The 25,756-nt window shown below is 39.3% G+C and overlaps 1 protein-coding gene across 2 annotated transcripts in view; it reads left to right on the top strand.

The window, feature by feature from the left end:
• The window catches only part of LOC119640332 (7-methylguanosine phosphate-specific 5'-nucleotidase), a 44,231-nt gene that overhangs the window by 2,944 nt on the left and 15,531 nt on the right, over window positions 1-25,756 (top strand). The gene's annotated exons all lie outside the window — the stretch shown is intronic.

Raw genomic sequence — 25,756 nt, 5'->3', positions numbered from 1 at the left:
GCATGTTAGCAGTCGTAAAATCGCCCAGGAGCTAAAAATCGACCATAAAACAGTTTTAAACCATTTACACAAAGCTGGATTCAATGGCTGGATTCGATGTTTGGGTGCCACACCAATTAACAGAAAAAAACATGATGGATCGAATTTCCATCTGCGAAACCTTGGCCAAACGGAATGAGATAGACCAATTTCTTAAACGAATGGTGACTGGAGATGAGAAATGGATCACATACGATAACCCTGTGCGAAAACGATCGTGGTCAAAGAGCGGTGAAGCATCTCAAACGGCCAGGAAGGTTTGACTATGCATTCGGTGGGACTGGAAGGGGATTATTTATTATGAGTTGCTTCCATATGGCCAAACGCTAAATTCTGATCTCTGGGCCGTTTGAAGATAGCGATTGACCAGAAACGGCCAGAATTGGCCAACAGGAGGGTTGTCGTGTTCCACCAGGACAAAGTTAGGCCACACACATCTACAGTGACTCGCCAGAAAGTTCGGGAGCTTGGTTGGGAAGTTTTAATGCATCCGCCATACAGTCCGGACTTGACACCAAGCGATTATCATGTTTTTCTTGCATTGCAAAATTTCTTTAATGATAAAAAATTGGCATCTAGGGAGGATTGTGAAAATCGACTACTAGAGTTTTGTGGAAATAGAGACCAGGACTTCTATGAGACAGGCATTTTGAAGTTACCTTTAAAATGGCAACAAATCATAACACAAAACGGTGCATATTTGACCCAAATCGGACAATCTGAAGCATGTTAAATAAAGTCCTGAAGTTCATATAAAAATAATGGATTTCTTTTTCCCCAAACTAATATATCAGTAGACGGTAAAAATACAATATTCACAAGTTTTTTTTATTTATTTGCTAAAAGTACTTACGTAAAAAGGAAAACAAAAAAAATTATTGAATTAATTGTTGAGCACACATGTAAGAATTCAGTTTAAGTAAAGAATAGGTTTAAAAGGAAAATTGGAAAATGTTTTAAAATATTTAATAAAACCATTGCTTATTATGATAAAGAAAAGAACATCGTAAAATTAAAAGCGTGATAAGCGTGTAAGCAGTGCGCTCGTAGAAACACTCGCTTATTATCAGTTGCTCGGCATCCTGCATCTTTCGTTACTACCTACAAATCAGGAGCCAAGTTAAGTTTTCTTGGAAATCAGCTACTTTTCGCGGCTTTATCAACATTTGACCCAATACATAAGAGGAAAGCATGCGATATAGAATCTGGCTGGTGTGGAATTCTTTACATATTTAATAAAAGAATTTCCAAGAAGTTAAATAAATTATAATTCCATATTCTTAGTGTGGCCATATTTACTCCTAAATGCTTCAAAGATAGCAAGACTAAAAAAAAGAAATTAAAAATAAGATGAAGTTAAGAAATAATTTTTGGTTACCAACACACAAAGCAAACGTATTAATAATAATCTTCTTTCAAATTGCCCTAGAAATTTAATTCAGTTGGTTCAGTAGTTTTCGATAGACAGACAGGAAGGATGTAGACAGCATCGTTGCAACTGTTCCAAGTGTCACGATTCTAGCCCCTCTTTGGCCGGTGGAGCGAATTAGTTGACGGGGTTTAGCTCTCAGAGCCGCTTGACAAAGAATAAAGAAAGAAAAGGAAAAAAAAGGATGTTTTCGTCGGCAACCTATCGTACGTCTGTCTAGCGTGCGTTCGTCTGTATCTCTCTGACGTTCTCCTTACCCCCCCCCCCCTCCCCACCCCCCCTCTCTCTTCTACGCGTGCACTCCTAACATCGCGCTGCCGCAATGCGTGTTAGGCCTTAGCCACTCATGGCGTTTTACTAGGAACTCGGGGCACACAAAACAAAAAAAAACAAGGCAAATACCTGGGTTACTACGGCGTTGTCCCTTCCCGCTGACGTCCTATTCGCTGCTGCAGTGCTGTCGGCCTCTGTGGTGGTGGCTGCTGCTATCCGCTGCTTGAAGTTGAAACTGCTGGCGTTTGCCTCCACCGCAACCGCATAAAACGCTGGATTTACTTTGGTGATGAGCGCAAGCAAACACTCATAGAATGGAGCCAGGCAGAGCTCCATATATACATATATATGTGTATTGAATATATATGTGTATTGAACTGATTGGCCTGCAGGTGTACAGCTGTGTATGGTGTTGGAGGTATAAGCCAGTCGTCAAAGAAAAAAACCTGAAGCCTTGTCTCTTTTGTTTTACAAAATTTTGTTTGTAATTTTTATTGTATTGTTTCTTTTTTTTTTCTTTTTTTTTGCTCAAGAAGGAGTTCGGTTGCTTTTTGATAAAAAAAAAACGCTTTTTTCTCACGATAAACAAATTTGATATTGGGTATATTTTTTTTCTCTCCTTTTTATATTTTGACGGCTCACTTAATCAGAAGCGATTTCTCTCTTCAAATTTCTTTTAGAGACCTTATAGGATTCTTGCACAGAAGTGTTTTGCTCTTTAATGATTTATTTATTTATTTATTTTATTCCACTTATACTAGAAACTCAACTAAACAAATAACAGTCGAGTTAAATTGGCTCTTAATGCAAAACTTATATTAATTAACAATAAAATTGAGTATAAGCATAATAAAACAAATAAGAAGAAAAAAAAAAGAAAAAAGAAAAAAAAGCATGTATACTATCAGCATAGGAGCACACTTACAACTGGTACAGGACCAAATTGCAAATGAACCCCTAAGCCATCGCAAACATGCATAACCCTGGCAACCGATAATAATTAACAATAATTCACTTTCGAAACGTAACGACTTTTTAAGGATAAAAGCTAGTTTTAATACGACATAGGTAAATCGCGCGTATTAAGCAATGTTGTTTTAATGGACTTTAAAGAGTCCGATAACGAGAATGAGTGGTAGACGTCATTTAGGTTCTTGCAAACGACTCTGAGCGGATTGAATAGCTCATAATTAAATTTACACTGATTAAGCTTAACCAAGATAAAGTGCCTAGAGAAGCGGTTAGGGACATTAAAGTTTATTTCACCAAGTAATGAAGGCGAGTCAATAGCACCATTTATTACTTTAATTAGAAAGGAAACGCCAAGAACAAATCTACGTTTCTCGAGAGACGGTAGAGACAGCAGAAGCAACCTATTTTCATACGGAGGGAGAGAGGCAATCGGATCCCAACCCAAATTTCTAAGGGCAAACAGCAAGAATTGCTTTTGAACAGATTCAATTGAATCTACGTAGCACCTATATGAAGGAGACCACACAACTGAGGCATACTCGAGTATGGGTCTAACCAAACACATGTACAGCCTTTTCGTAATGTAGGGATCATCAAGCTCTTTGGACCACCCTTTTATAAAACCAAGCGCGGACCTAGCTTTGCTAATCGAGAGCTCAATGACCATAGGTTACGTTTTAACGTCAAATAGAACGCCTAAATCTGTAATTGAATCGACGTCCTCCAACTTATGCGAATCTACGAAATACTGATTAATGAATGACTTTTTTCTTGAGAATGAAAGCTTCTTACATTTACTCAGATTTAGTTTCAGAAGATTCAAAGAGCACCATGCAACAAAATTATCCAAATCACCTTGAAGCTGATGTGATTGCGATTCAACAGAGAAGGAAGAAAACAGTTTCACATCATCAGCATACATTAAGATCTGGCTGGAATTAACCACTGATGGGAGATCGTTAATGTATAAACTAAATAAAATAGGACCTAAGTAACTTCCTTGAGGTACGCCAGACATAACGGGGAATTCATCCGAGGTGATGGAGTTAAACAAAACCCTGAAGGATCTATTGTGCAGATAAGAGCTTATCCATTTCACTAAGTAGGGTGGGAAACCAGAGGCTTGGAGTTTAAAGATAAGTAGTCTATGGTTAACCATATCAAATGCGTTGCTTAAATCAGTGTAAATAACATCTGTGCGAGAGCCACTAGAAAAAGCCTTGAAAACATGACAGGTAAACTCTAACAAGTTGGTGACTGTAGATCGCCTTTTACGAAAGCCGTGCTGGTGCGGAGAAATATACGAATTAATGGCAAAGGCCAAATGCTGAGCCACAATACGCTCGAACAACTTGGGCAAGACACTCAACTTGGCTATGCCTCTGTAGTTCTCAACAAATTGTCTACTTCCACTTTTGTGGATAGGAATAAGGAAACTACACTTCCAACATGAAGGGAAAACACCTGAATACAAGGACATGTTAAAAATCTTTGAGATCACACCACATAACTCGACAGCGCAAGATTTAAGTACACATGATGGAATTCCATCAGGTCCAGGCGAACAACTGTATTTTAGAGAACTCAACCCTTTAAAAACATCATCTTCCGAAATAACCAAGTTAGGTATTGAAACCGAGTTAGTTATGGGATATGGGTAGTTTGCTGATAAATCGAAATTAGCAATCGAAAAGTTTCGTCGGAAATACTCAGCAAATAGATTTGAGATTTCAAAATCATCCGAGGAAGCAGAGCCATTAAAAGAAACATGAGAGGGATATGTGGAAATTTTTCTTTTAGAGTAAACAAATTTAAAGAAGAATTTAGGATTAGCAAACAGAGAGGATTTAATGAACTGAAGGTATCTGCAGTAATAATGATGGTTGAGGGCGTTAAATCTATACCTCGCTTCCTTTAACAAGGAATTTCACTTTATGAAAACCCCTTTTGCAAAAACAGTTTGTTCACAGCTTTACCGATTAGATGTGTTTTTCCTTTTTTTTTTTTGATGTAAACTACAGATCGTTTAGCAGTTCAATGAAATGTATTCAATCTAATGCGAATTTCGGCATCAAACATTTGTGATGAAATTAATAAATTTGCTTTGTTTCTTTGTTTTTTATATCATAAGAAAAATTAAACTTTTCCCGAAGTACACACATATACATATGGCTATATGTATATGCAATGATTTAAGAAAGTCACATCTTTTGATTTCATTAATACTTCTTTATTAATTTATTATAATTTTTCTTATTTTATTTTACTTATTTTATTTATGTACAGTAAGCAAAGAAAATTGAATTTCGACAAATTGAAGACAATCATGGTACAATAATTTACTCTGGACATCGTCTATCACTTATTGGTCCGCTACTGACACCTTTTGTCATTTTTCATTTCTTTTATTTTTCATTTATTTATTTTTTTGCTTTTTTTTACAAACTTATTACACTTACGTACTATTACATTTGCGTGTTTATTTTTATATCCTTCTCAAAAATCTTTACCTATCTACAACATTCCATTTTCTTAATTTAGTTTTAGTTAATTTCAACTAAAGACACATTGATGTCATTCACTCAAAACAAATCAGATGAACAGCAATGCACTATTTAGTTATTAAATATCCTTGTGGCGCGTATTATCCTATTTTTACTTATTTCACATTGGTTAAGGTTAGTTCTTTTTATTACACTTGAAGCCTAATTTTAAAAATTATTTTATTTATCCGTTTTTATAATAAGCTCGAGAACACGTCTGAACCTCAGCAGATGCCAAATAATTCTCCTCTCTATCTTAGAAACAAAAAAGAGACAGACTTCTCATCCCCTGCTCAATTCTTCTCTTCTTCTTTATGTTGCTCTCTATAGCGGCTCGCCGCTACTCTCGCAAAAGCAAGCAAAATCCCGCAAGATCATGCGATTTTGCCTATTCTTGTAAAAGCAAACAAAAAAGAAAAAAGAATGCCGCAAAAACACATGATTTTGCCTGTCTTAATGAAAGGGAAAAGAAGAAAAGAACAAAACAATTATATCCCGCAAGATCATGCGATTTATAAACGATACCACAAGATCACACGATTTTGCCTAACGGCATGCCGTTATTGCGATACTTGCAGTTGACGCGGACCGACAGACACCCTACCCAAGGTTTGTTCGCGGCCGTTACACAAGTTTGTCGGTTTCTGTTAGTCTTAGCTGCTTCTAGGATTTGTCGCAATCTCAATTGTTATTCGCGTAATCATCTAAACTATAGTTTTCGGTATTTATTATTGCATTATCGTTTGGGAAATAGGATAACTTCTCAAATATTGACTCGCATGGAGTGTAGTTTGCATTTGTGCCTGATTTATTCAAAATAGTAAGAAGGCATCTACTTGTTCTTTCCCATTGTATTGTGTAGCGTGGGTAGTTAAGGGTGTTTGCCCTTTTTTACCTCTTATCATTGCACATTGTAGCAGCAATGGTCGATAGAGCAAATATACAAGCAAGTGGTCATTATGTGTGACACCCACTATGTAAGCACTCTTCATTCATTTCGGAGATCTGCAGCAAAAGCAATGGGAACGTTAGTTTTACCTCAGTCAGTGTTTTTTCGCCGTCAGGAGTATGGCTCAGCGGTTTGGTTGAAAATGCCGAAGTTGTTAGTGTAAGTAAGCGAAAGAAAACCAAAAAAAAACCTTTTATTAAAATTGGTTTCCCGGAATATTTCTGATGATCTTCATGATAGTGATCACTTTCCAAGCATAATCGATATTAAACTTTCAAAGTCCTCTGTTACTCCAGCAAAACAGGCCAAATTCCTCATAGATAAAGCAGATTGGATCAGGCCAAGCCACTTCTGAATTCAAAGCCATTTAACGGGAACTGCAACCATGATGCTGCTATTATGGTTAAAGCGATTCGCACGGCTGCTCATCTTTCTATTCCTCAATGCAACAGCTCTTTCAAACGAGCTAGGCTTTCTTGGTGGAACAAGGTGCTTTCATTATTGAGGAAAAACCAAATGGATCTATGGTACGCTTTAACAGATGTCCTGATCATGATCATTTGTTATAATACGAAAAGGCAAATGCTCTATTCGGGAAGGAATTACGAAAATCAAATGCGCTTAGTTTCTCGAGGCAAAAATCAAAAAAATGCACATATGTCGAAATCAGATATGCGATGCAGGAAATCTACTAATGCAAATTAATGACTTACCAGTACTAAACGTGCAGACGCTGCATATTCTCGGGTTCACCTTTTCCAACAAATATCGTTGGAAAGCACACTGTCTTCAGTTAAAAAATTATATTTAACAAGGGTGAATTTCATAAGTACGTTGCTTGGAAAAGCCATGCGCACATTAACACTATTCCTTATCTTACCAAAATGCTTGTTTTAAGTAAGATTGACTATGCTTTGATAATTTATGGCAATAGCTGCAAATCTAATATCAACATCCTTAAACCGATCTATCACCAAGCGGTCAGAGCAAGTTGTTATGCTTTTCGGACGACGCCCATAAATAATATTATAATTGAAACTGGTCTCTTAACTAGAAATATAGACTATGAGTTAAAAGCTAAAGAAGTCCCCAAGCTTCTTAATTCAAACAAATCTATTCTCGGTCATGACGTGAGAAAGATTATTATTGCGAAGAAAATCCAAAAGTCACCATATGCAATTGACTATTGTTTGTACGTCGCAAAGGAATTGCCCATTCCCCCATTTTCCGCTATTCTGGTGTTAAACCTTCATGGATTTTGAAAGACTGCTCTTTTGACATTTCGCTGCCTATGCACAAGAAAGAAGATACTCCAAATTACGTCTTCAGGAATCTAATACCTGAAAAAACCCAAGTAGTGGAGAGTATCGATTGAATTCTTTTATACACAGACGGCTCAAAATCTTCTGGTCTGCCACTTTCTTGTGGCGTGATAGATGCTACAGCAGAGGTTCTTCTCAATCACATATTTCACGAAAGTACTTCAACTTTCACAACCGAAGCCAGAGCTATCCTTCACGTCATTGTTATCGATAGTTCGTCTGTATTACAAGCTATTCGGGATCCTTCGACTTCGAGATGGAGCACCATCAAAAAAATAAGGAATATAGTTACAACAAACAACAAACAAACGAAGTTGGATCTTCAAAGATACTTCGGAAAAGAAGTTAAAGAGAAAATTGCAAAAGAAAATTTACAATACCATCATCAACACTACTCTTCCGTTAACCCTCAAATAACGACACATTTATATCCAACAAACGTTGAGAAAACCAAGATCCAACCATTTTCGAGAATTCGCCTTGGTCATACAATTGCAACTCACCTTGAAGAAGTCTTCTTCTCCAATCTGCAGTTGTGGACAAACTCTTACTATAACGCACATTCTCTGCGACTGCCTTAATTTTTGCTTGGCTAGAAGTGTTGCATTTGGAACGATTAACCCTCTGGACATACTAAAATCAGCTTCAGAACAGAATATCAATTCAATATAATACTTTATTAATACTAGTAGGTTCAATATCTAATGTACATTTATATAAATTAGAGCCGATAGTCTGTGTTGCTAGTGTTCAATGTCTTTTTCTTAGTCTAAGAATTTATTTCATTAGACTAATATTATAGTAATAACAATAATAATAATATCTTTTTTAAGGCTGATTCTAGAGTTTTATGCTTCAGCCATTCCAAAATTCTTTGTATACGCCGTTGATGTTGATTAGTCTTTCGACTTCCACGGATTTTACCTAAGCCGTACGCGAAGAAATTTTGAAATAACTTAACTGATATGAAGAGGGCGGCGAATAAAGGTATTTTCTCTTTAGTTAGGGTATTGCGAGTAATAAGCTTCTCTACACGACATAGGCAGCAATCCAGATATCTACGTGTCACCCACCGATACGACGTTTGCAAAAGACAATAACCTCTTGTCTATAGCTATTTTTCTCTCAAATTTACGTAACATGCATTGATTTGTAAACATTCACAGGATGTTCTTGTTCATTTTCTTGGTGTAGGATGCTTGTTCTAGTTCATTTTTGGTGTATGATGCTTGTTCTTGTTCATTTTCTTGGTGTAGAATGCTTGTTCCTGTTCATTTTCTTGGAGTAGGATACTTGGTCTTGTTCATTTTCTTGGTGTATGATGCTTGTTCTTGTTCTTGATACGATACTTTGATAGTAATCATGTATACAATAGCAGGGATGTTTGGTGTAAGCCGCACGTGCTAAGAAAGAACATGTTTTTTTTCTTGATCATCATTACATTTTACGCTCAACCGGCAAAATATAATAAAAAAAAGGAAATGATTCAAGATCCTAAACACAGCTCTTTAAAGAGGTCTGTGACAAGCTTGCGGGGCCTTCTGGTGCTAAAATCACCTCTTTACCACTTGAAGAGAAATATGATAGTTTTTACTTAGACGACATAACTCTTTCTGAACTCGATAAAGGCATTAATCTCTCAAAACACTCATCTCCAGGCTAATGGTAACAAATACCTCAAAATATTTCAATCTTAGAAAAATGATCAGGTGTTTTAATCAGGTCTAAAATGGTATCTCGAGTTCAAACGTACCCTCAGCAACCTACATCAATCTTAGTTTTAGACCTTACAGATCTGTGCAAGACAGCATTGTAACTTGTGGTCAACAACAAATTCAACGTTTGCTATGAACCACATTTTGATCGCCTGCTTTCCTTCTTTCAAATTCTTTAATGTTAATTAACAATTATGTTGTTGTTGTACAATGGAGATCTTTTGCGTATGTTCCCCAGAGTCTGTATTTAGTCCTCTTTGTTTTAATTTATATATTAACAAGAGTTTCAGTTTCATTCCTGAGAATATCTCAGCTTTGGGTTACGCTGACGATCTTGTCATTCTTAGTTCCAAGTCTAATCCAGATCTGTGCAGTCGCAGTTTGCAACCTGCCTTGGTCACTACTTCCTCTCGTCTTTAGTCACCCAATTCACACTTTCAGTCAAGAAGACCAAATGCTTGTCCTTTTCAAACAAAAGGAGAGACGCTCTGGTTACTCCTCTTCTCATTTATGGCTCTTCTATTCCGTCTGTTAAATCGTCCGAATTTTTAGGGTTTGTTCTACATTAAAAATTTTCGCCTGCAACTCACATTGATAAAAGTGGCGAACAATGTTTTCAACTCAGTAGCGTACTGAAATTCATTTGTGGTGATTCTTGGGGCTCTGACCCTCATCTAGCTCTTGGCGGCATGATATCTACAAACACAATAACCTTGGAACAGGTGTGTTTATGTGGATTCTTACAATCTCCTGATGATATCCTATTTGTCTGGCCGAATGTTAGCATTTCGATTCGCCATTCCACCCTTCCCGAATGTAGTATACGTGCCTTCGTGACCACAGCATTCTTGACTTTTTGCATTCTCACAATTTACCAGCTAATTTCGCAATCTTTTCGTTTTTTAGACCGTGTCATCAAGATATATAAGCGATAATAGTCAAATTATGAACCTACTTTTTTCTACACTTTTTTAGTCTCACACTCATAAAGTCCTTCATGTGAGTCTTCATCCTCATGTACTGCATTGCTTCTTACACAACGGAATTTACTCCTCGCTGTTTTTTTCTATCCTACCTGCCTGACGCGTAATATGCATATTTTAATAATAATCAAAGAAATAAAGTGTTCTGGCCGACGCATAACATGCAAAACTAAAAAGCCTTTAATCAAGTAAACACTAAAATAAAGAAATAATAACATTATATATCTTTTCTTTTTTTTTTTTTTTTTTTTTTTCTTTTTGGGATGTTGAGTTAAGATAGACCTAGCCAATAAATTTGTGGGTTATATGTCCAGTTAATAAACAGTAGCAATTATTAGTAAGAAATATATATAAACACAACAAAAAAAAATCCCGCCGTGGTAGCTAAAGGCAATTTTGCATGGATATCCTATACATATTTATTTATATTTGCTACGAGTTGTGTGGATATACAAATATGGTCTTTATACAACTGTACTTTAATTTGAAAAAACTTTTTCTTTTATCTATGACGTTAATTATAATGTACCGAATTACACGATTGTAGAAAGCATTCATTGATTACGATAGGAAAAGAAAAGCTCACACCGGTAGAACAAGCTTGGCATTATGTAAGCTTTAGCGGGGACATCTATAGCACGAATATTTTGTGGCGCTTTTAAGCTACATTTTTTATTAAGCTTGTTGTTATTGTTGTTTTCGTACGTAACTTTTAAAAAAAATTTTAGTTCCAACACTTTCATGATTTTTCAGAACCTTTTGCACCGCGCATGAAGATACTAATTTGGGAGGTAATATTAAAACGCATTGGTTGTATTTGCTATAGAATGTTTTGAACAAAATTGTACGCGATTCATATTTAGAAAAATAATGACAACTCAATAACATGCATATAACTTCTTAAGCAAGTCCATGGACAAACGCGCTATTATTGAAAACAAATGTCCGTAGAATATAAATATACATGCTGAAAAAAGACAAAAACGTCATATGTGTAAAATCGAAGATTTCATAGCAATTAAAACAAAAACATGATGTATATATGATCGTATGATTTCGTTAGCAACATTATTGCAACCTTTTTGCCTTTAATGTTTTGGGTATATGGGGAGAGCGGTTTTTTGGCGAATTCCGGGGTGATGAACCGGGACCAGGGTAATGAAATAGGTCTTTCTGATAGGTTTTAGCGTCCCTTAAGACCTATTAAAAATCTGCGCATGGCTTAATTCCTAAAATTTTTTATACACACTTTATGTATTGCAACTTTTCGCCAAAGCCATACACGCGCTATATGGTAAATACAAGAAAAATTTTTTTTTAAATTTCTGATAACATTTCTTGATGATTTCTTATTTCATTTATGCTTGTTTTCCTTAGTTTTTCTAAAAATTTTGTAGCATTTAATTATCAATTACTCCAGCGGAGACACAAACCACACGTGAAGATAGCTCCTTTTCAGCAGAGACAAAAATGTGGGCTATCTTCACACTTGTTTCGGGCTGTCTTTACATCAATTGTTATTGAAAACAATCTTGTCTTAGATACTGTTTTTCTTAAACGTAAATTTGGTCTTACACTAACTGTTTACATATTAATGACGTGTTTACCTATGTTAGCAACCTAAACAAAAATTGAAATTGCGTTTTCTGCTGCTGATGACGATAGTTGGGTCGGTAAGTGGCCGCAGAGCCTGTTGCTTGCGCAGAGCAGGGTGCTTTTATTTTCCGGGATAATGCAGAGCCTGTTGCCTGAGAAGAGCAGGGTGCTATCATTGTGGGATAATGCAGAGTCTATTGCCTGAGCAGAGCAGGGTGCTATCCTCTTGGTGCGGCTTTCCGTCATCGGGGGGGGGGGGTTCGGATCGTTGGCTGTTAGTCACTTTGGTACCTTTGGTTTTCCGGCATTGAATCGCCGGACCATTGGCCAGGGAGGTACGGGGCGTGCCAACGTTGGCCGCTATGGGGGTATCTGGGTTGGCTGTGGGTGACATGTTGTTTCTTGGTGTTGACCTACTGATAGACTGTGGACGAGATTGTGGTGCGCACAATGCAGTTGACGTGCGCGTAGCTCGTTGTGGCTGTGATTGTTATTGTAAGGCAAGTGATAGGATAAGGTTTTGCTCGTAGCAGTTGGTGACTTTGTTGTTGTGGTAGCTGTGATCGTTGTGGCGTTGAATTTATCGTAGTTGTTGTTTAGTTCGTTGTAGTTGCTGTGCGGGTGTTGTAGTTACAGTTGTGTGGACCTTTAGGCTGGGTTTGTTGCGGCTGTGGCAACTGTAGCCGTTTGTAACTATGGCGATAGCCACCTATGCTGTTGATATCGTAATAGTTGGGATTGCCGCTAACAATGTTGCGATTATGATCGTTGTTATTATGTATCGTTGTTATTGATGTAATTATTGATGCTGTTGCTGTGATTCTGCTGTTGTAGTCGTTGTACTGCTCGCTTGCTTGTCTATGGAAGTAGGGGACTGGCCCTCCGCTGGGGGCAGGTAGCCCCGGGTTTTGGTGACGGGCTTAACGTGTTGCACGTGGGCGGGCTTAAGCGCACGTGTAGTGGTGTCCTCGACTTGGATGATGTTTGGGGATTCGAATCGCACCACTGTTTAGGGCCCTTGGAATCGAGGTGCCAACTTGGCGGCGAACTGGTTGGCCGCTTTCGAAAGGGGTGATGGTGGATGAACACTGAATCTCCGGCTCGTGGTTGCTGACGGCGGCGATGGGGGTTGAAGTACCTCCGTTGTTCGGATGACGAAAGCTCGAGATTGCGACGCACGTTTTAATTGACTTCTTTTAGGATGTGGGCTCGCTGCCGCGGTGACTATGGGTAGGCCGGTACGCCCACGCTCCCTTGGTTCTAGAAAGCACGTGGCAGTCTGGGTTGGCGCCCATGAATAATGTATGCCGGGGAGTAGCCGGTGGAATGTGAAATCGTTGTGTTCATAGTTAGGGCGATTTCCGGCAGCCATTGGTTTCATGCGGAGGGTTCCTGTTGGCAGAATTGTGTGATCGTCGTCTTGACCGTTCGATTGACCCTCTCGGCTTGGTTTTCCCTGGGGGTGTATGGTGCGATGAGCCGGTGTTTGACCCCGATTCGTTAGAGGTAGCTTTGGAAGTGTTTACTGGTGAATTGCACTCCGTTGTTGGTGACAGTTTCTTGCGGTGTACCGAACTTACTGAGGATGCGCTCCCGGAAGACATCTATCAGCGTGACTGCGGTGGCTCGTTTGAGTGGGACTAATTCCACCCTTTTGGAGAATTGGTCAACAAATGCCATGAGCATCGTGTGCCCCGCCTTCGTATGTGGTAGTGGCCTCACGAAGTCTGCACAGACTGCCTACCACGGCTCCGTAGGTAGGGCCGTAAACATTTCTTCAGCCGGCTTCTGCTGGACTGGTTTGTATTGCTGGTAGCTCCAGCAATTCCGTACATACCGCGCGATGTTTCGGTGCTTCCCCGCCAGTAATATCGACTGCAGACTCGTCGTGTAGTTTTGCGAATATCGAGGTGCACCCCTGTGGGTTCGTCGTGGCTCTCCCGCAGAATCTCGGTCCTCGCGGGTGTTTGTACGCATAATTTCCATGCTGCTTCTCCCTCGTCCATGCTGCTTTGCGGGAAATGGCGATATAATCATCCGTCGGTAATGATGAAATCGGGGAACTTCTGGGGTTCTGCCCACTGGCACGCTACGGGTGCCTCGGCCTGTGTCACCACGCGGTTGAGTTCCTCGGGTGGTTGTCATGAAAAGCGCATCAGCTACGACGTTTCTCATCCCGCATAATGAATCTCAAAGTCGTACTGATGCACTTCTAGGGCCAATCTCGCTAATCGGCCCGTCGGTTTGTCCATGGAATTCAGCCACTTCAAAGACAAGGGATCGATTACGACATGGAAATGTTACCCCACCAGGTACGGCCTCATTTTCAGCACGCCGAAGATTATCGCCATTTCTCTGTGGCTGTGTAGTCTTTCTCGGTGCTATTCTAGTGTCGACTGGCATATGCGATCACGCGTTCTTCCACGTCGATTTGTTGCGTCAAGACGGCTCCTAGCTGGTGTCGCCGGCGTCCATCTGCAAGGTGAACGGCTTTGCAAAGTCCGGATTGAGCAGGGTGGGGCTCTGCGTCAGCTTGGCCTTCAGAATTTCGAACGCCATTTGCTGTTCTTCTGTCCAGCGCCAGTGTTTCCCTTTCTTCAGGAGTTCGGTGAGTGGCTTCGAGAGGGCTGCGAATTCCGGTACGAATCGGCGCCACCACGAAGCCATGCCAAGGAATTTTTTGATGTCGCGGGTGCTCATAGGTATCGGCATCTCACTGGGTCTGTTTGTATACCCTGTTCAGTAATCACGTGGCCCATGTATTTCAGCTTCGTCTTAATAAACTCGCATTTCTCCACGTTGATTCGTAGATTGGCGGCTCTAAGGCGGCGGAACACTTCTCGGAGATTGGCTAAGTGCTCTTCCAGAGTTTTTGCGACGACGATCCAGATACGCGAATACGTGTGGCTCCATATCTGAGCCAATCACGCTGTCTAGGGCTCACTGGAACGTCGCGGGTGCTGAGTGAAGGCCAAATGGCATGACCTTCCACTGGAAAAGCCCGCGTCGGAGAGCTGTAAATGCCGTATACGTTCGGCTCATGGCCTCAAGCGGGATTTGCCAATAGTCGTCCTTGAGATCTAGGCTGCTGATTTATCGGGCTTTGCGTAATCGGGCGAGAATGGCTTGAATTTTCGGTAACGGGTATGCGTCGGTTACCGATTTGCTGTTGAGGTGGCCAAAGTCCATGCACATACGCCAGGTACCGTACTTCTTACGTGCTAGGCTGATTAGTGAGTTATACGGACCCTTCGCGGGCTCGATTTGCCCATTTGCGACCAGTTTGTTGACCTCGGCGTTGATCACCGCTTGCATAGCTGGGTTGCGGGAGGAGTATCGGTGGTGGTGACGCCCTGCAAATTCGCAAACTTCGTCAGCTCTTGCTGCAGGAAGCGCTCGATGCATCGCTGCTCTTCCTCGGTCCTTAATCGTGGCCTCCCAGTTGTGTGATGATCGTCTACTACGGTCTGCAGGCTTCCGGAGGACGCATTAGCCCTGTAGCGTGTCTGGTTCGGCATCGTCTGAGCGGCACGCTTCCCTGTAGGTGCTCGGCTCGGAGTTTCGTTTGGATGGCATGTAGTATCAAATGCCCTGAGGAAATTATATCCTAGCAGCAGCGGTTCTGCTGCCACGGGCACTACGACAAGATGAAGTTGGATGGTACGGTCTCCGAATTGGACCGGACACGTGAACGAGCTGCTGGTCTCCACTACGGTCCCGTCGGGTAGGCGGACATCTCTTCGGCGCGAGCCTCTCCTAAACGTTTTTTCGTCCTCGCGCACCAGGGTCTCTGCGATGAAGCTGGTTGTCGCGTCGGTGTCCACCGTTGCGGTGGCTCGTTGACCAGCGACGATAAGGGTCGCACTGATCCGGCTCTCTTCGAAGCGCAGGTCCGTGCCTTTGGACGTAGTATATATCTTTCGTTGGCCTAGCCCTAGTTGTGAGTGAGGGCCGGCTACGGTCGTTAACCTTTGAACACTTGCAGCTCGTTTGCCCTTCGGATGTGTGAGACTGGACGAGGGCTCCGCCCTCGTCAGATGTGGATCCTAACTCGGGGCTTGGTGTCGCTGGCTATGCAATGTCATTTTCGAGTCGATCGAGGTGTCGTGGTGGTAGAAAGAACCTCATAAAGTAGGCTCGGGACTTCTCCCAGGATGTCCAGTGTTGGTTGTTGCTGCGATACCACGTCAAGGCTCGATCACATAGCATCACTACCATGATGGTTGGCAAGCGGTCCCCATCGACGCTATATGCCTTTGCTAGTTCTTCGACCTGCTCGATGAAGGCAAGCGGCTCTTTGTGGTCGGCAAGTTTGGGCCCCCGTCGGTTGACTGCCTCGATGATCAGCGTTGCGTTGGTCATTGCCCGTACAACCCGGTACGCTCCGTCAATCGGGGCGGCGAGTTGAATGTCCTCTCTGCTGTCGTTGGTGATTGTCGCTATGGCGAAGGGGGGGTGTGGTTGCGGGTGTCCCTTCATCATCCGGCGACTTTATTGGCACCGGTTGCGGCGTTCGTCGGTGGGTGCAGGGGTGCTTTTTCATCTATGGGCACCTCGTCGGCTCCATTTCTGGCGTGGGGGGCTGGCGACAGCGATCGCTGCCTGGTGAGGGCCTCCAGTTCGGTCTGTAGCTTTAGCAGCTGCTTGACGACCTTGGGCTGGTGGTCCTAATTGATGAATTGGGCCCAACGCCTCCTTACTTCTTGGACGGTACCGGTGATGTCCAGGTCGAAGCAGGCTTGGAGTTCATCTCGGCGTAGGGAATTCACCCAGGTGACGCGAGGCAGCGATGTCATGCTGGCAATTGGATGGCTTATACAAGCTTAACTAGGGTTAGTAATTCAAATAACTAAACAAGAATGGAACCCTCCTGGGCGCTCTGATATTCTCTTTTATTTTCTTTTGAATGTTTTCTTCTTTTCTCTTTATTTATATTATTTCTCTCATGTATTTTGTTTTCGTTATTTGTGGTTTATTTGCTTGTTTCTTTTTTCTTGCCCGTACAATTTTCCCTGGGGGTTAATAGCTTAAGTATTTGTGTAATTGTTATTTGTATAATTTCAAAATTTCAGAAGGATAGATTGCATATGGATCCTAAGTTAGTGACAACCAATATATTTGTTCATCTGGTTTCCTTTTACTGGTTATTCCCCCTTTTACTTTAAAACGCTTATTCGTATAATACAATAAAGTGCCTTTATATTTATTTTGGCCGTGGAGGTGTATTTATTGAAATATTTAGTTCCTCAAACCGTCTTTACAAGTTCACTTATGGTATCTATTTATTTATCGTTTTGTTTTTTTCCTTATGGAGATGATTTGCTTTATTGATAAAGCAAACCTCTGTCATAAATTTCGTATTCCCTTTTCAATTTGTATGAAATCTTTAAATTACGAATACGGAGTTGCATCACTGGTTTGAAAAACTAGATCTATTTTCAAATCTCAGTAATTTCCGATCAATGTGTTAACCAACCACATATGCGACTCTATGTTTGTTCTTCAGAAAGTTTCACACGATCTTTGGCGTCGCACTGTGACGAGAAGGTTTCCACCAAATCTTGAGCGGTGGTGTATGACCTAAAGAGGTGGTTATCGCTTCCTCGCCCGTATTTCGAGTTTAAAGGTTTGGTTTGCGATATTATGTAAATGGTTACAGAACTTGCTGTAATTTTGTTTTATAACCGAAGGACTTCTAAAAACGGCCTACAGATTTTAAAACATGATCGAAATTTATTTACAAGATGTAAGTTCGGTTATCTCTTTAGCACAGGGATGCTTGAAACCTTCGGCCTTGCAACTAAGAAATGAAGGTCATTCGAGACGTTATGGTCTTATGAGACGTTATAATTTAAAGTTTGCAGAAGGTTATCCCTTTGGGTATGTTTTTTTTTTTTTTATTTAAATTTTCCATTAAAGGGGAAGTGGTACTCGCTATCCTTGTAATTTGTTTCTTTTGATTTTCTATTGAAAAAAAAAAAACTTTTTAACTGTGTGGCTGTACACTTTTTTCCTTTTCTTTGAGTCAGAACTTTATTATTAATTGCAGCTATTTCTCGTTTAGCCTACTATTTATCATTGAACCACATTGGTTTCTCACAGTATTACTATTATTTCGTGTATTTTATAACTTAGCGTGAGCATTTTATTTTGCTTGACTTTTGGAATTTTGACCTTCACAATAACTCAGAATTGTGTTTTTCGATCGTTAATATTCAGTGGTTTTTTTTCAATTGAATCGTCCGTTTAGGAATTTGGTTACCATGGCAAAAACTACGTGTTTTGCCCATGGGCATTGATACATATTCCGTTCGAAACTAGTAGTATATAAATTGTTTTTTTTTGGTTGCTGATGCTGTTGTTGTAATTGTAATTGTATTTCTGCTGTTGCTGTAATTGTCGCTGTAGTTGTGCTGGTTGTTTCTGGTGTTGGGTGAGATTATGGTTGTCGTTGTTGTATATGCTGCTATTTTGATGCGTGATGAAGTTCTTGGAGTTATTGCTGTGGTTGGAGTGGGAACGAGATGACGATGGTGGTGTTACTGCTGCCGTTGTCGCTGTTGATAGGGTTGGTAATGCATTGAAAGTTTGTTGGCAGTTGGTTTAAGTGCACCGGACCTGCCTGCAATTGTACTTGCCGTTGCTGTTGCGGCTGTTGTTGGTGGACTGAATGATGATGGAGCTGATGAGGGTGTTACTGCTTGTTGACTTAGGCACCTAATATGAGAGAACAATTAGTGTTTGTTTACTTATTGTTTGTTAAAACGAAAAGAATTTCTGCTTCCTCCGCTGGGTTTCTTTCCCCGCCGAGATCTGAGTCGGTTTTTCCTTCTAAAGGATTTAGCTGTTGGTTTGTTATTGTTATTGCCACTGCTGTGGTGATTGTTGTTATCGTTGGTATAGTATTGACCGCAATCGTCCTGTGTCGGTGAGCTGGTGTACACTTGTTAACATGGGATAGGTGTCACTTTCTTCATTTTTCTTCCATTTTATTACCCTTTCGCTCCTGTGTGCAGTTTGTTAACTATCTGGTTTTGTTCTCTGTTTTTTTTTTGCATATAAATTTCATATATAGTTTTCTCCTCTTTTTTTTGTATTAAATTTTATACAAATGCTTTTGTTGTATATGTGTATTCGCAAACTGTTCCCACGCGCAAGCATACACATACACAATCCTTATCAATCATCTAGTTCTTGCGTCACACTTTCGTTCGTACTTTTCCTTTTGATGCCTTTACAACCACATCAATATTTCTTTTTTTTTACTTTAATTAGTTTCGCTTCCTTCCAATTTTATATGGGCATTATCTGCCAAATATTATGACAGTTTAAGTTTATTTTCACTAGTTTTCGCAATATTATGTTAAACTTTATTCAAGATAATTTGGTGTGTAATTCTCCTTTCTTTTTTTTCGACCTTAACCTGACCGTAACGCTTTGATAGTCTACTCCCACGAGTTATTCTCATTTTCTCCTCTTTTCTCTCCTTTTATTTGAATCGTTCAATGTATGCATGGTCGCTTTCTTGATTAATTTTTTCTTTTTTTTTTCTTTTTCGTTCCTGAGTGCAATTTGGTTAACAATTTAGTTTTGTCCTGTACCTGTTAATATTTCCTCTTTTTCTTATTTAATTACACACATGCTTTTATTACATATGCCAATTTGCAAATTGTTTCCACGCACACACAAGCATACACACGAAGTTGCCTACTTCTCTTTTGCATTTGCAAAGACCTCAGTTTTCCACTTTAATCAGTTTCAGTTCTTTTAAATTTTATGTAAGCGTTATTTGCCAAATATTATGACAGTTTAAGTTTATTTTTCCTACGGATGTTGCAATATTACGTTGAAATTTATTTAAGATATTTCGCGGCGACGACATTGCGGTAGTTGATTTTATATGGTTTGTTATGGGCTTCTAAATGCCCGGCGTTGTTGTTGCGTGTTCGTTTTTAGGTGTCTTCCAACTTCTATGCTTGCTTTTACCGATGTTGTGCGTGTGTCTGGGTGCCTTTACATGCTTTATTTACATTACTTTATACAAAGTGCATTTCATCTCTTATTTACATGAATTGCTTGTTGTGCGTTTTTTGTTGTTTAACGTATAGTCACTAGCATTTAGAGACTTTACTTTTCTGATGTTTGAAAATCAATGTTGATTTCGTAGATTTGGCAGTTGTTTTATTTATTTATTTATTTATTTATTTATTTTTTTCAACACATCTTTATGCACACTTGCAACTACTCCATTGCATTATGCGTTGGTTTTTATGAAAATTTCATTAGCTTAAGACCCTTTTTTTCGAAATATTTTCTGTCTGTTTATTTATTTATTTCATATAAAATTTTTATTTTTTTTAATGTTCCATACTTTCTGTTTTCTTCGCAACATTTTTCCTTTTGTATGTTTCAAACATAAGAAGTTTGTCTTTGTTTAGTGATGGTATCGACTATTCTTTTATGTCTTTTTTTTGTGTGTTTCCTTTTCTTTTCTTTTTTCGGTTCACTTCACTCCCGTTTTGAAAGAATAAAGCTCGACTCCCTTAACTAATTTTTATATCCTACTCTTAAGCTATCCTTAGCCTACGCTTAATCTATTCCTTTTCTATCTTAATCTACTCCTATTCCTAATCTATTCTTATTCTCTATGTCTATCTTCCTCTTATGCTAGGCCTATTCTATTCTTACGCTATGCCTATTTATTCTTATTCTATCTTACTCTCTAGCACTCCTCTCTCCCCAGCCAGAGACGGAGAATCCGTGAGGCCAAAACCAGACCCAGAGACTTTGGGTCCTTACACTATATATATCCTATCTACGTTATAATGTATAGTTCTATATAGTAAACAATGACTACAGGAAACGCAAACCGTAGTAGCAAAAATAGGAAGAAGCCATCAAGCACTACTATTTAAAATAGCAGTTTTTATTTGTACAAATTACGTCGGTGTCATGTCATAGACACGTTACTAAAAGATCGCATAAGACGCCTAACGCGAAGGGAACAAGGAAGTACCTATTTTCTTCAAGCAAAATGGCGAATGGCTTCCTGGTAGGCACTGTATTTATGTATTCTTGAAGGTTAAAAAATTTTTAAACCTAAGGCTGAAGATTTTTATGGTGTTGCCGGGTTTTATTTTTTTAACCTTGCAAAGCAAATTGTGAAATATCTTTTTACACCGACTCCATACCACAACGGAACTCTCCAATATACATAACATACCAGCAGAAACGCTTTCGCTTTATTAACAAACATTTGAACCTTGGAATTGGTTCGAACAAGAAGGTGGTCTGCTGTTTTTCATTATCGAATTTTCGTACAATACAAAAGACAAAAGCGATAGGGATGTCATTGTGGGTTGATGGTAACCTATCACTTCTGTATCGAGTTTGGCTTCTTCGTTGCATTTACAACGGAATACTTGTGATATCATCGATTTGTGTTCAACGAAATATTATTATTATATTTTCATTTCTTATTATTATTGTATATTTAAATTGCCTAGTTCTTTCTTCTTAATAGCTAACCTGAACTTTACAATTTATTCATGATATGTGTCTCTGTTACCCATTTGTATATTTCTTTATGTATTTCCAAAGACGATGGTGACAATTTGCCTGAATGTTATCAACGTAGATTTTTAGAACTCGTCCGTTTTTTGAACTGAATTGTGATTTCTTCCCCCTGCATGAGTATATAGCCACCCAACAGGTACTGAAGATCATATATCTAAAGAATTTACTTAGGGGGTAGCACCACTTCTTGTCGTTCACACAAATTTTATTGTTAATTCCATATTCACTCATTTCTTTTCAAATTTTTTTACACCCAACGGAAGGGAAGGCACGGAAAATAATTATTTAGTTTTATAAATTTTTGGTGAGATTAAGTAGTCTTTCTATGTCCATTATTTTGTCAAATGTGTGGTTTCATAACGATATTGTGCTTTTGAACATGAAGTTTGATAGTTATTGCAAATCGCAAATTCGATATCGAAATATTTCAATTTTTTTAGTGTATTTCTTAGCTTTTTTGCTTTATTCGATTTTAATTTTAAGAGTTCTCTAAAAGAATAAAGTGTAAATTTAACGTGTATAGATTTAATAACCATTTATGTGAAAAAATCATTTTGGTTTAGTGTAATCAACAATTGAGCTTTTAGTAAAAGTCTCTCTTTTTGCCTGTTAATCTTTGCTTACAGTTTCTTTAGCTTTCGCTCTATATTTACAGTAGGCAGTGAAGTGAGAAATTTGTTTTAATTTGCTGAAAATTTATGCCGTGGAATTTTTAAGTTTTTCTCTTTTTCCTTCATAAGCTATTTTTGTTGTTTTCAATATACATGGATTGCTTATTTACACCATGTCGAGCGAAAACAGGCCCTGAATCTGAACGATTCATTTCTTGTTGGCTGGGTAATCGGTTTGGACATGCAAAGTGTGCTGGTATTATCGGCTGTGCTGCTGATGCAGTCCTTGACCCTTCTAAACGTTTACGATGGTCATGTCCTGACTGCGGAAAGCGGGAGTTTGATTTCTACAAATTCTTCACGGAGACGAGAAATTGTTTCTCAGACTTGAGCAAAAATCTCGGCTCCTTGGGGGAAAAATTTGAAATAATCAAGACTAGGTTTGTTGAGTGTCGTTATATTGCGCAGCCATCTTCCTCTCCAGCTAACAAACTGTTAAACTTGTAGCGTAGCGTATGGTTCGCCACCTCTCAGTTTTCCTAATTCCGGTGCAAGTTAGCGATTTCTGAAAGTTTACAAAGAATGTTAGCGTTTCTGCTACGGCTGAGTCGGTCGGTAACATAAAAATTACAAAAAAACCGGGAAGTCCTTCTGGCTTGAGCTATGCTGAACTGACAAGGGTATCGCCTTCCATTGACGCCACTCAATCTTCTCAGGCGTCATCGCCTAAAGCTAATACAGAAAAATATAAATCATCCTCTCCTCCTGGCTGTTCGAGTGTGAACGCCGATCGCCAAACTGAGCACGTCGCACAAGCTGCTCGTGCATGTGTGGTTACCCCTTCTATATTTTCCTCAACTCTCCATCCGTGAACCTTGCTGCTCCTAGTACAGATAACATATGCTTGAAGGCAGTTCCTTCCAGAAAGGCAATATTTGTGTCAAGACTGGCGCCAGATACGTATGTTGATAACATAAAAAGTTATCTGGCGGCGAAAGTCCCATCAGTCAACTTAAAGCGCATTAGCATTTTCAAAATGGCTCCTTCTCAATATAGAGCTATCTCATCTTTTAAAATTCTAGTTCCGACTGAAAATATGGATTTGATGTTAAATAAACCATTGTGGCCAGTTGAATCCTTTATTAAGGAATTTATCCTTGGAGATCGACCCCGTAATGCTAATGCAGTAGCTCTTTCTCCTTCAAAAAACTAAATATTCCTTCAGGCCCATTTTCTCTCATTTATCAAAATGGTAGGGTTCTAAATTCAAACATTCGTTCTACTTTTCTAAATTCAGTGAGCGCGGAGTTTTTCTGTTTGGTCTTCACCGAAACTTGGCTAAAACCCGATCTTCATTCGTCGGAACTTTTTCACAATCCTTTCCAAGTCATTAGAAAGGATCGATTGAATCGCATTCGTGGTGGTGTATTAATTGCCATATCTGCGTCAGTCCCGTCCAATTCTATAGAATTTCCCACTTCTCCGGACGTAGAAGTTATCGCTATTCGTGCGAAAATGCCTAGTAAACATCTATTTATAACCTGCTCCTATATTCCCCCAAATTCTGATATCTCCATTTACAAGAATCACGGTGCCCTCATCTGTGAAATGGCCACGCTATCTAAACCTACCGATATAGTCATTGCGTTGGGTGACTTCAATTTGCCTCAAGTCACTTGGTGTTACAGTGATAGTTCTGGTTGTTTGATTCCTTCCTCAACATCTGATAAAGCCGTTGTGTTCTTCAATGAATTATTTGATCATAATTTAGTTCAATACACTGGTAACCCTAATTGCAATAGTAGATTGCTTGTTCTCTGCTATGCCAGTTTCGCTGAGATTTGCGTTAATCGTTGCCTTCCATTTAGTTTATCTGACGATCCATATCATCCAGCATTGGGTATTTCCTTTCATTACAAGCATGTTAGTTCGCTGAACTTCTATAACGTTCCAAATTGAAATTTTTCATATAAATTTTATGATTTCCATAAAATCAATGTTTCCATGCTAAAATCATATCTTTCCCATATTGTGCTTGATTTCTCAGTAGGAAGTGTTGATAGCTTACTATGGTCGTTCTACAATATATTAAATCTAGGTATATTTCCCTCAACCGTCAATACTATTGCAGATACCTTCAGTTTCTTAAATTCTCCTTGTTTGCTAATCCTAAATACTTTTATAAGTTCGCTAATTCCAAGAGAAAAATCTCCATAAATCCCTCACATGTGTCTTTTAATGGCTCTGATTCCTCGGATGATTTAGAAATCTCAAATCTGTTTGCTAAGTATTTCCGACGAAACCTTTCGATTTCTAGCTTCGATTTATCAGCAAACTACACATATCCTATAACTAACTCGGTTTCGATTTCTAACTTCGTTATTACGAAAGATGACGTTTTTAAAGGGTTGAGTTCTCTAACATATAGTTGTCCGCCTGGACCTGATGAAATTCCATCATGTGTACTTATATCTTGCTCTGTCGAGTTGTATGGTGTTATCTCAAAGATTTTTAACCAGTCTTTGAATTTAGGTATTTTCCTTTTATGTTGGAAGAGCAGTTTCCTTATTCCTATTCACAAAAGTGGAAGTAGACAATTTGTTGAGAACTACAGAGGCATAGCCAAGTTGAGTGTCTTGCCCAAGTTGTTCGAGCGTATTGTGACTCAGCATTTGGCCTTTGCCATTAATTCGTATATTTCTCCGCACCAGCACGGCTTTCGTAAAGGGCGATCTATGGTCACCAATTTGTTAGAGTTTACTTGTCACGTTTTCAAGGCTTTTTCTAGTGGCCCTCGCATAGATGCAATGTGCACAGATTTAAGCAAAGCATTTGATATGGTTAACCATAGACTACTTATCTTTAAACTCCAAGCCTCTGGCTTCCCTTTCTACTTAGTGAAATGGATAAGCTCTTATCTGCATAATACATCCTTCAGAGTTTTGTTTAAGTCACTTAGGTCCCATTTTATTTAGTTTATACATTAACGATCTCCCATCCAGCCAGATCTTAATGTGTACTGATGATGTGAAACTGCTTTCTTCCTTCTCTGTTGAATCGTAATCACATGAGCTTCAAGGTGATTTGGATAATTTTTTGCATGGTGCTCTTTGAATCTTCTGAAACTAAATCTGAGTAAATGTAAGAAGCTTTCTTTCTCAAGAAGAAAGTCATTACTCAGTATTTCATAGATTCGCATAAGTTGGAGGACGTCGATTCGATCACAGATTTAGGCGTTCTATTTGACCATAGGTTACGTTTTAACTTGCATATTGAGCTCTCGATAAGCAAAGCTAGGTCCGCGCTTGGTTTTATAAAGAGGGTGTCCAAAGAGCTTGATGATCCTCATATTACTACAAGGCTGTACATGTGTTAGGTTAGACCTATACTTGAGTATGCTTTTGTTGTGTGGTCTCCTTCATATAGGTGCTATGTGGATTCAATTGAATCTGTTCAAAAGCAATTCTTGCTGTTTGCCCTTAGAAATTTGGGTTGGGATCCGATTGCCCCTCTTCTGCCCTATGAAAATAGGTTGCTTCTGTTATCTGACCGTCACTGGAGAAACGTAGATTTGTTCTTGGGGTTTCCTTCGTAATCAAATTAATAGATGGTACAATTGACTCGCCCGCATTACTTCGTGAGATAGGCATTAATGTTCCTAACCGCTTCTCCAGCCACTTTATCTTGATAAAGCTTAGTCAATGTAAATATAATTACTAAATGATGTCTTTCACTTATTCTCATTGTC

Source organism: Glossina fuscipes, unplaced genomic scaffold (genome assembly GCF_014805625.2).
Source record: "Glossina fuscipes isolate IAEA_lab_2018 unplaced genomic scaffold, Yale_Gfus_2 119, whole genome shotgun sequence".
NCBI classification, from domain to species: Eukaryota; Metazoa; Arthropoda; class Insecta; order Diptera; family Glossinidae; genus Glossina; species Glossina fuscipes.
Note: the sequence above shows the minus strand (reverse complement) of the source record. Positions and strands in the feature narration are given on the sequence as shown.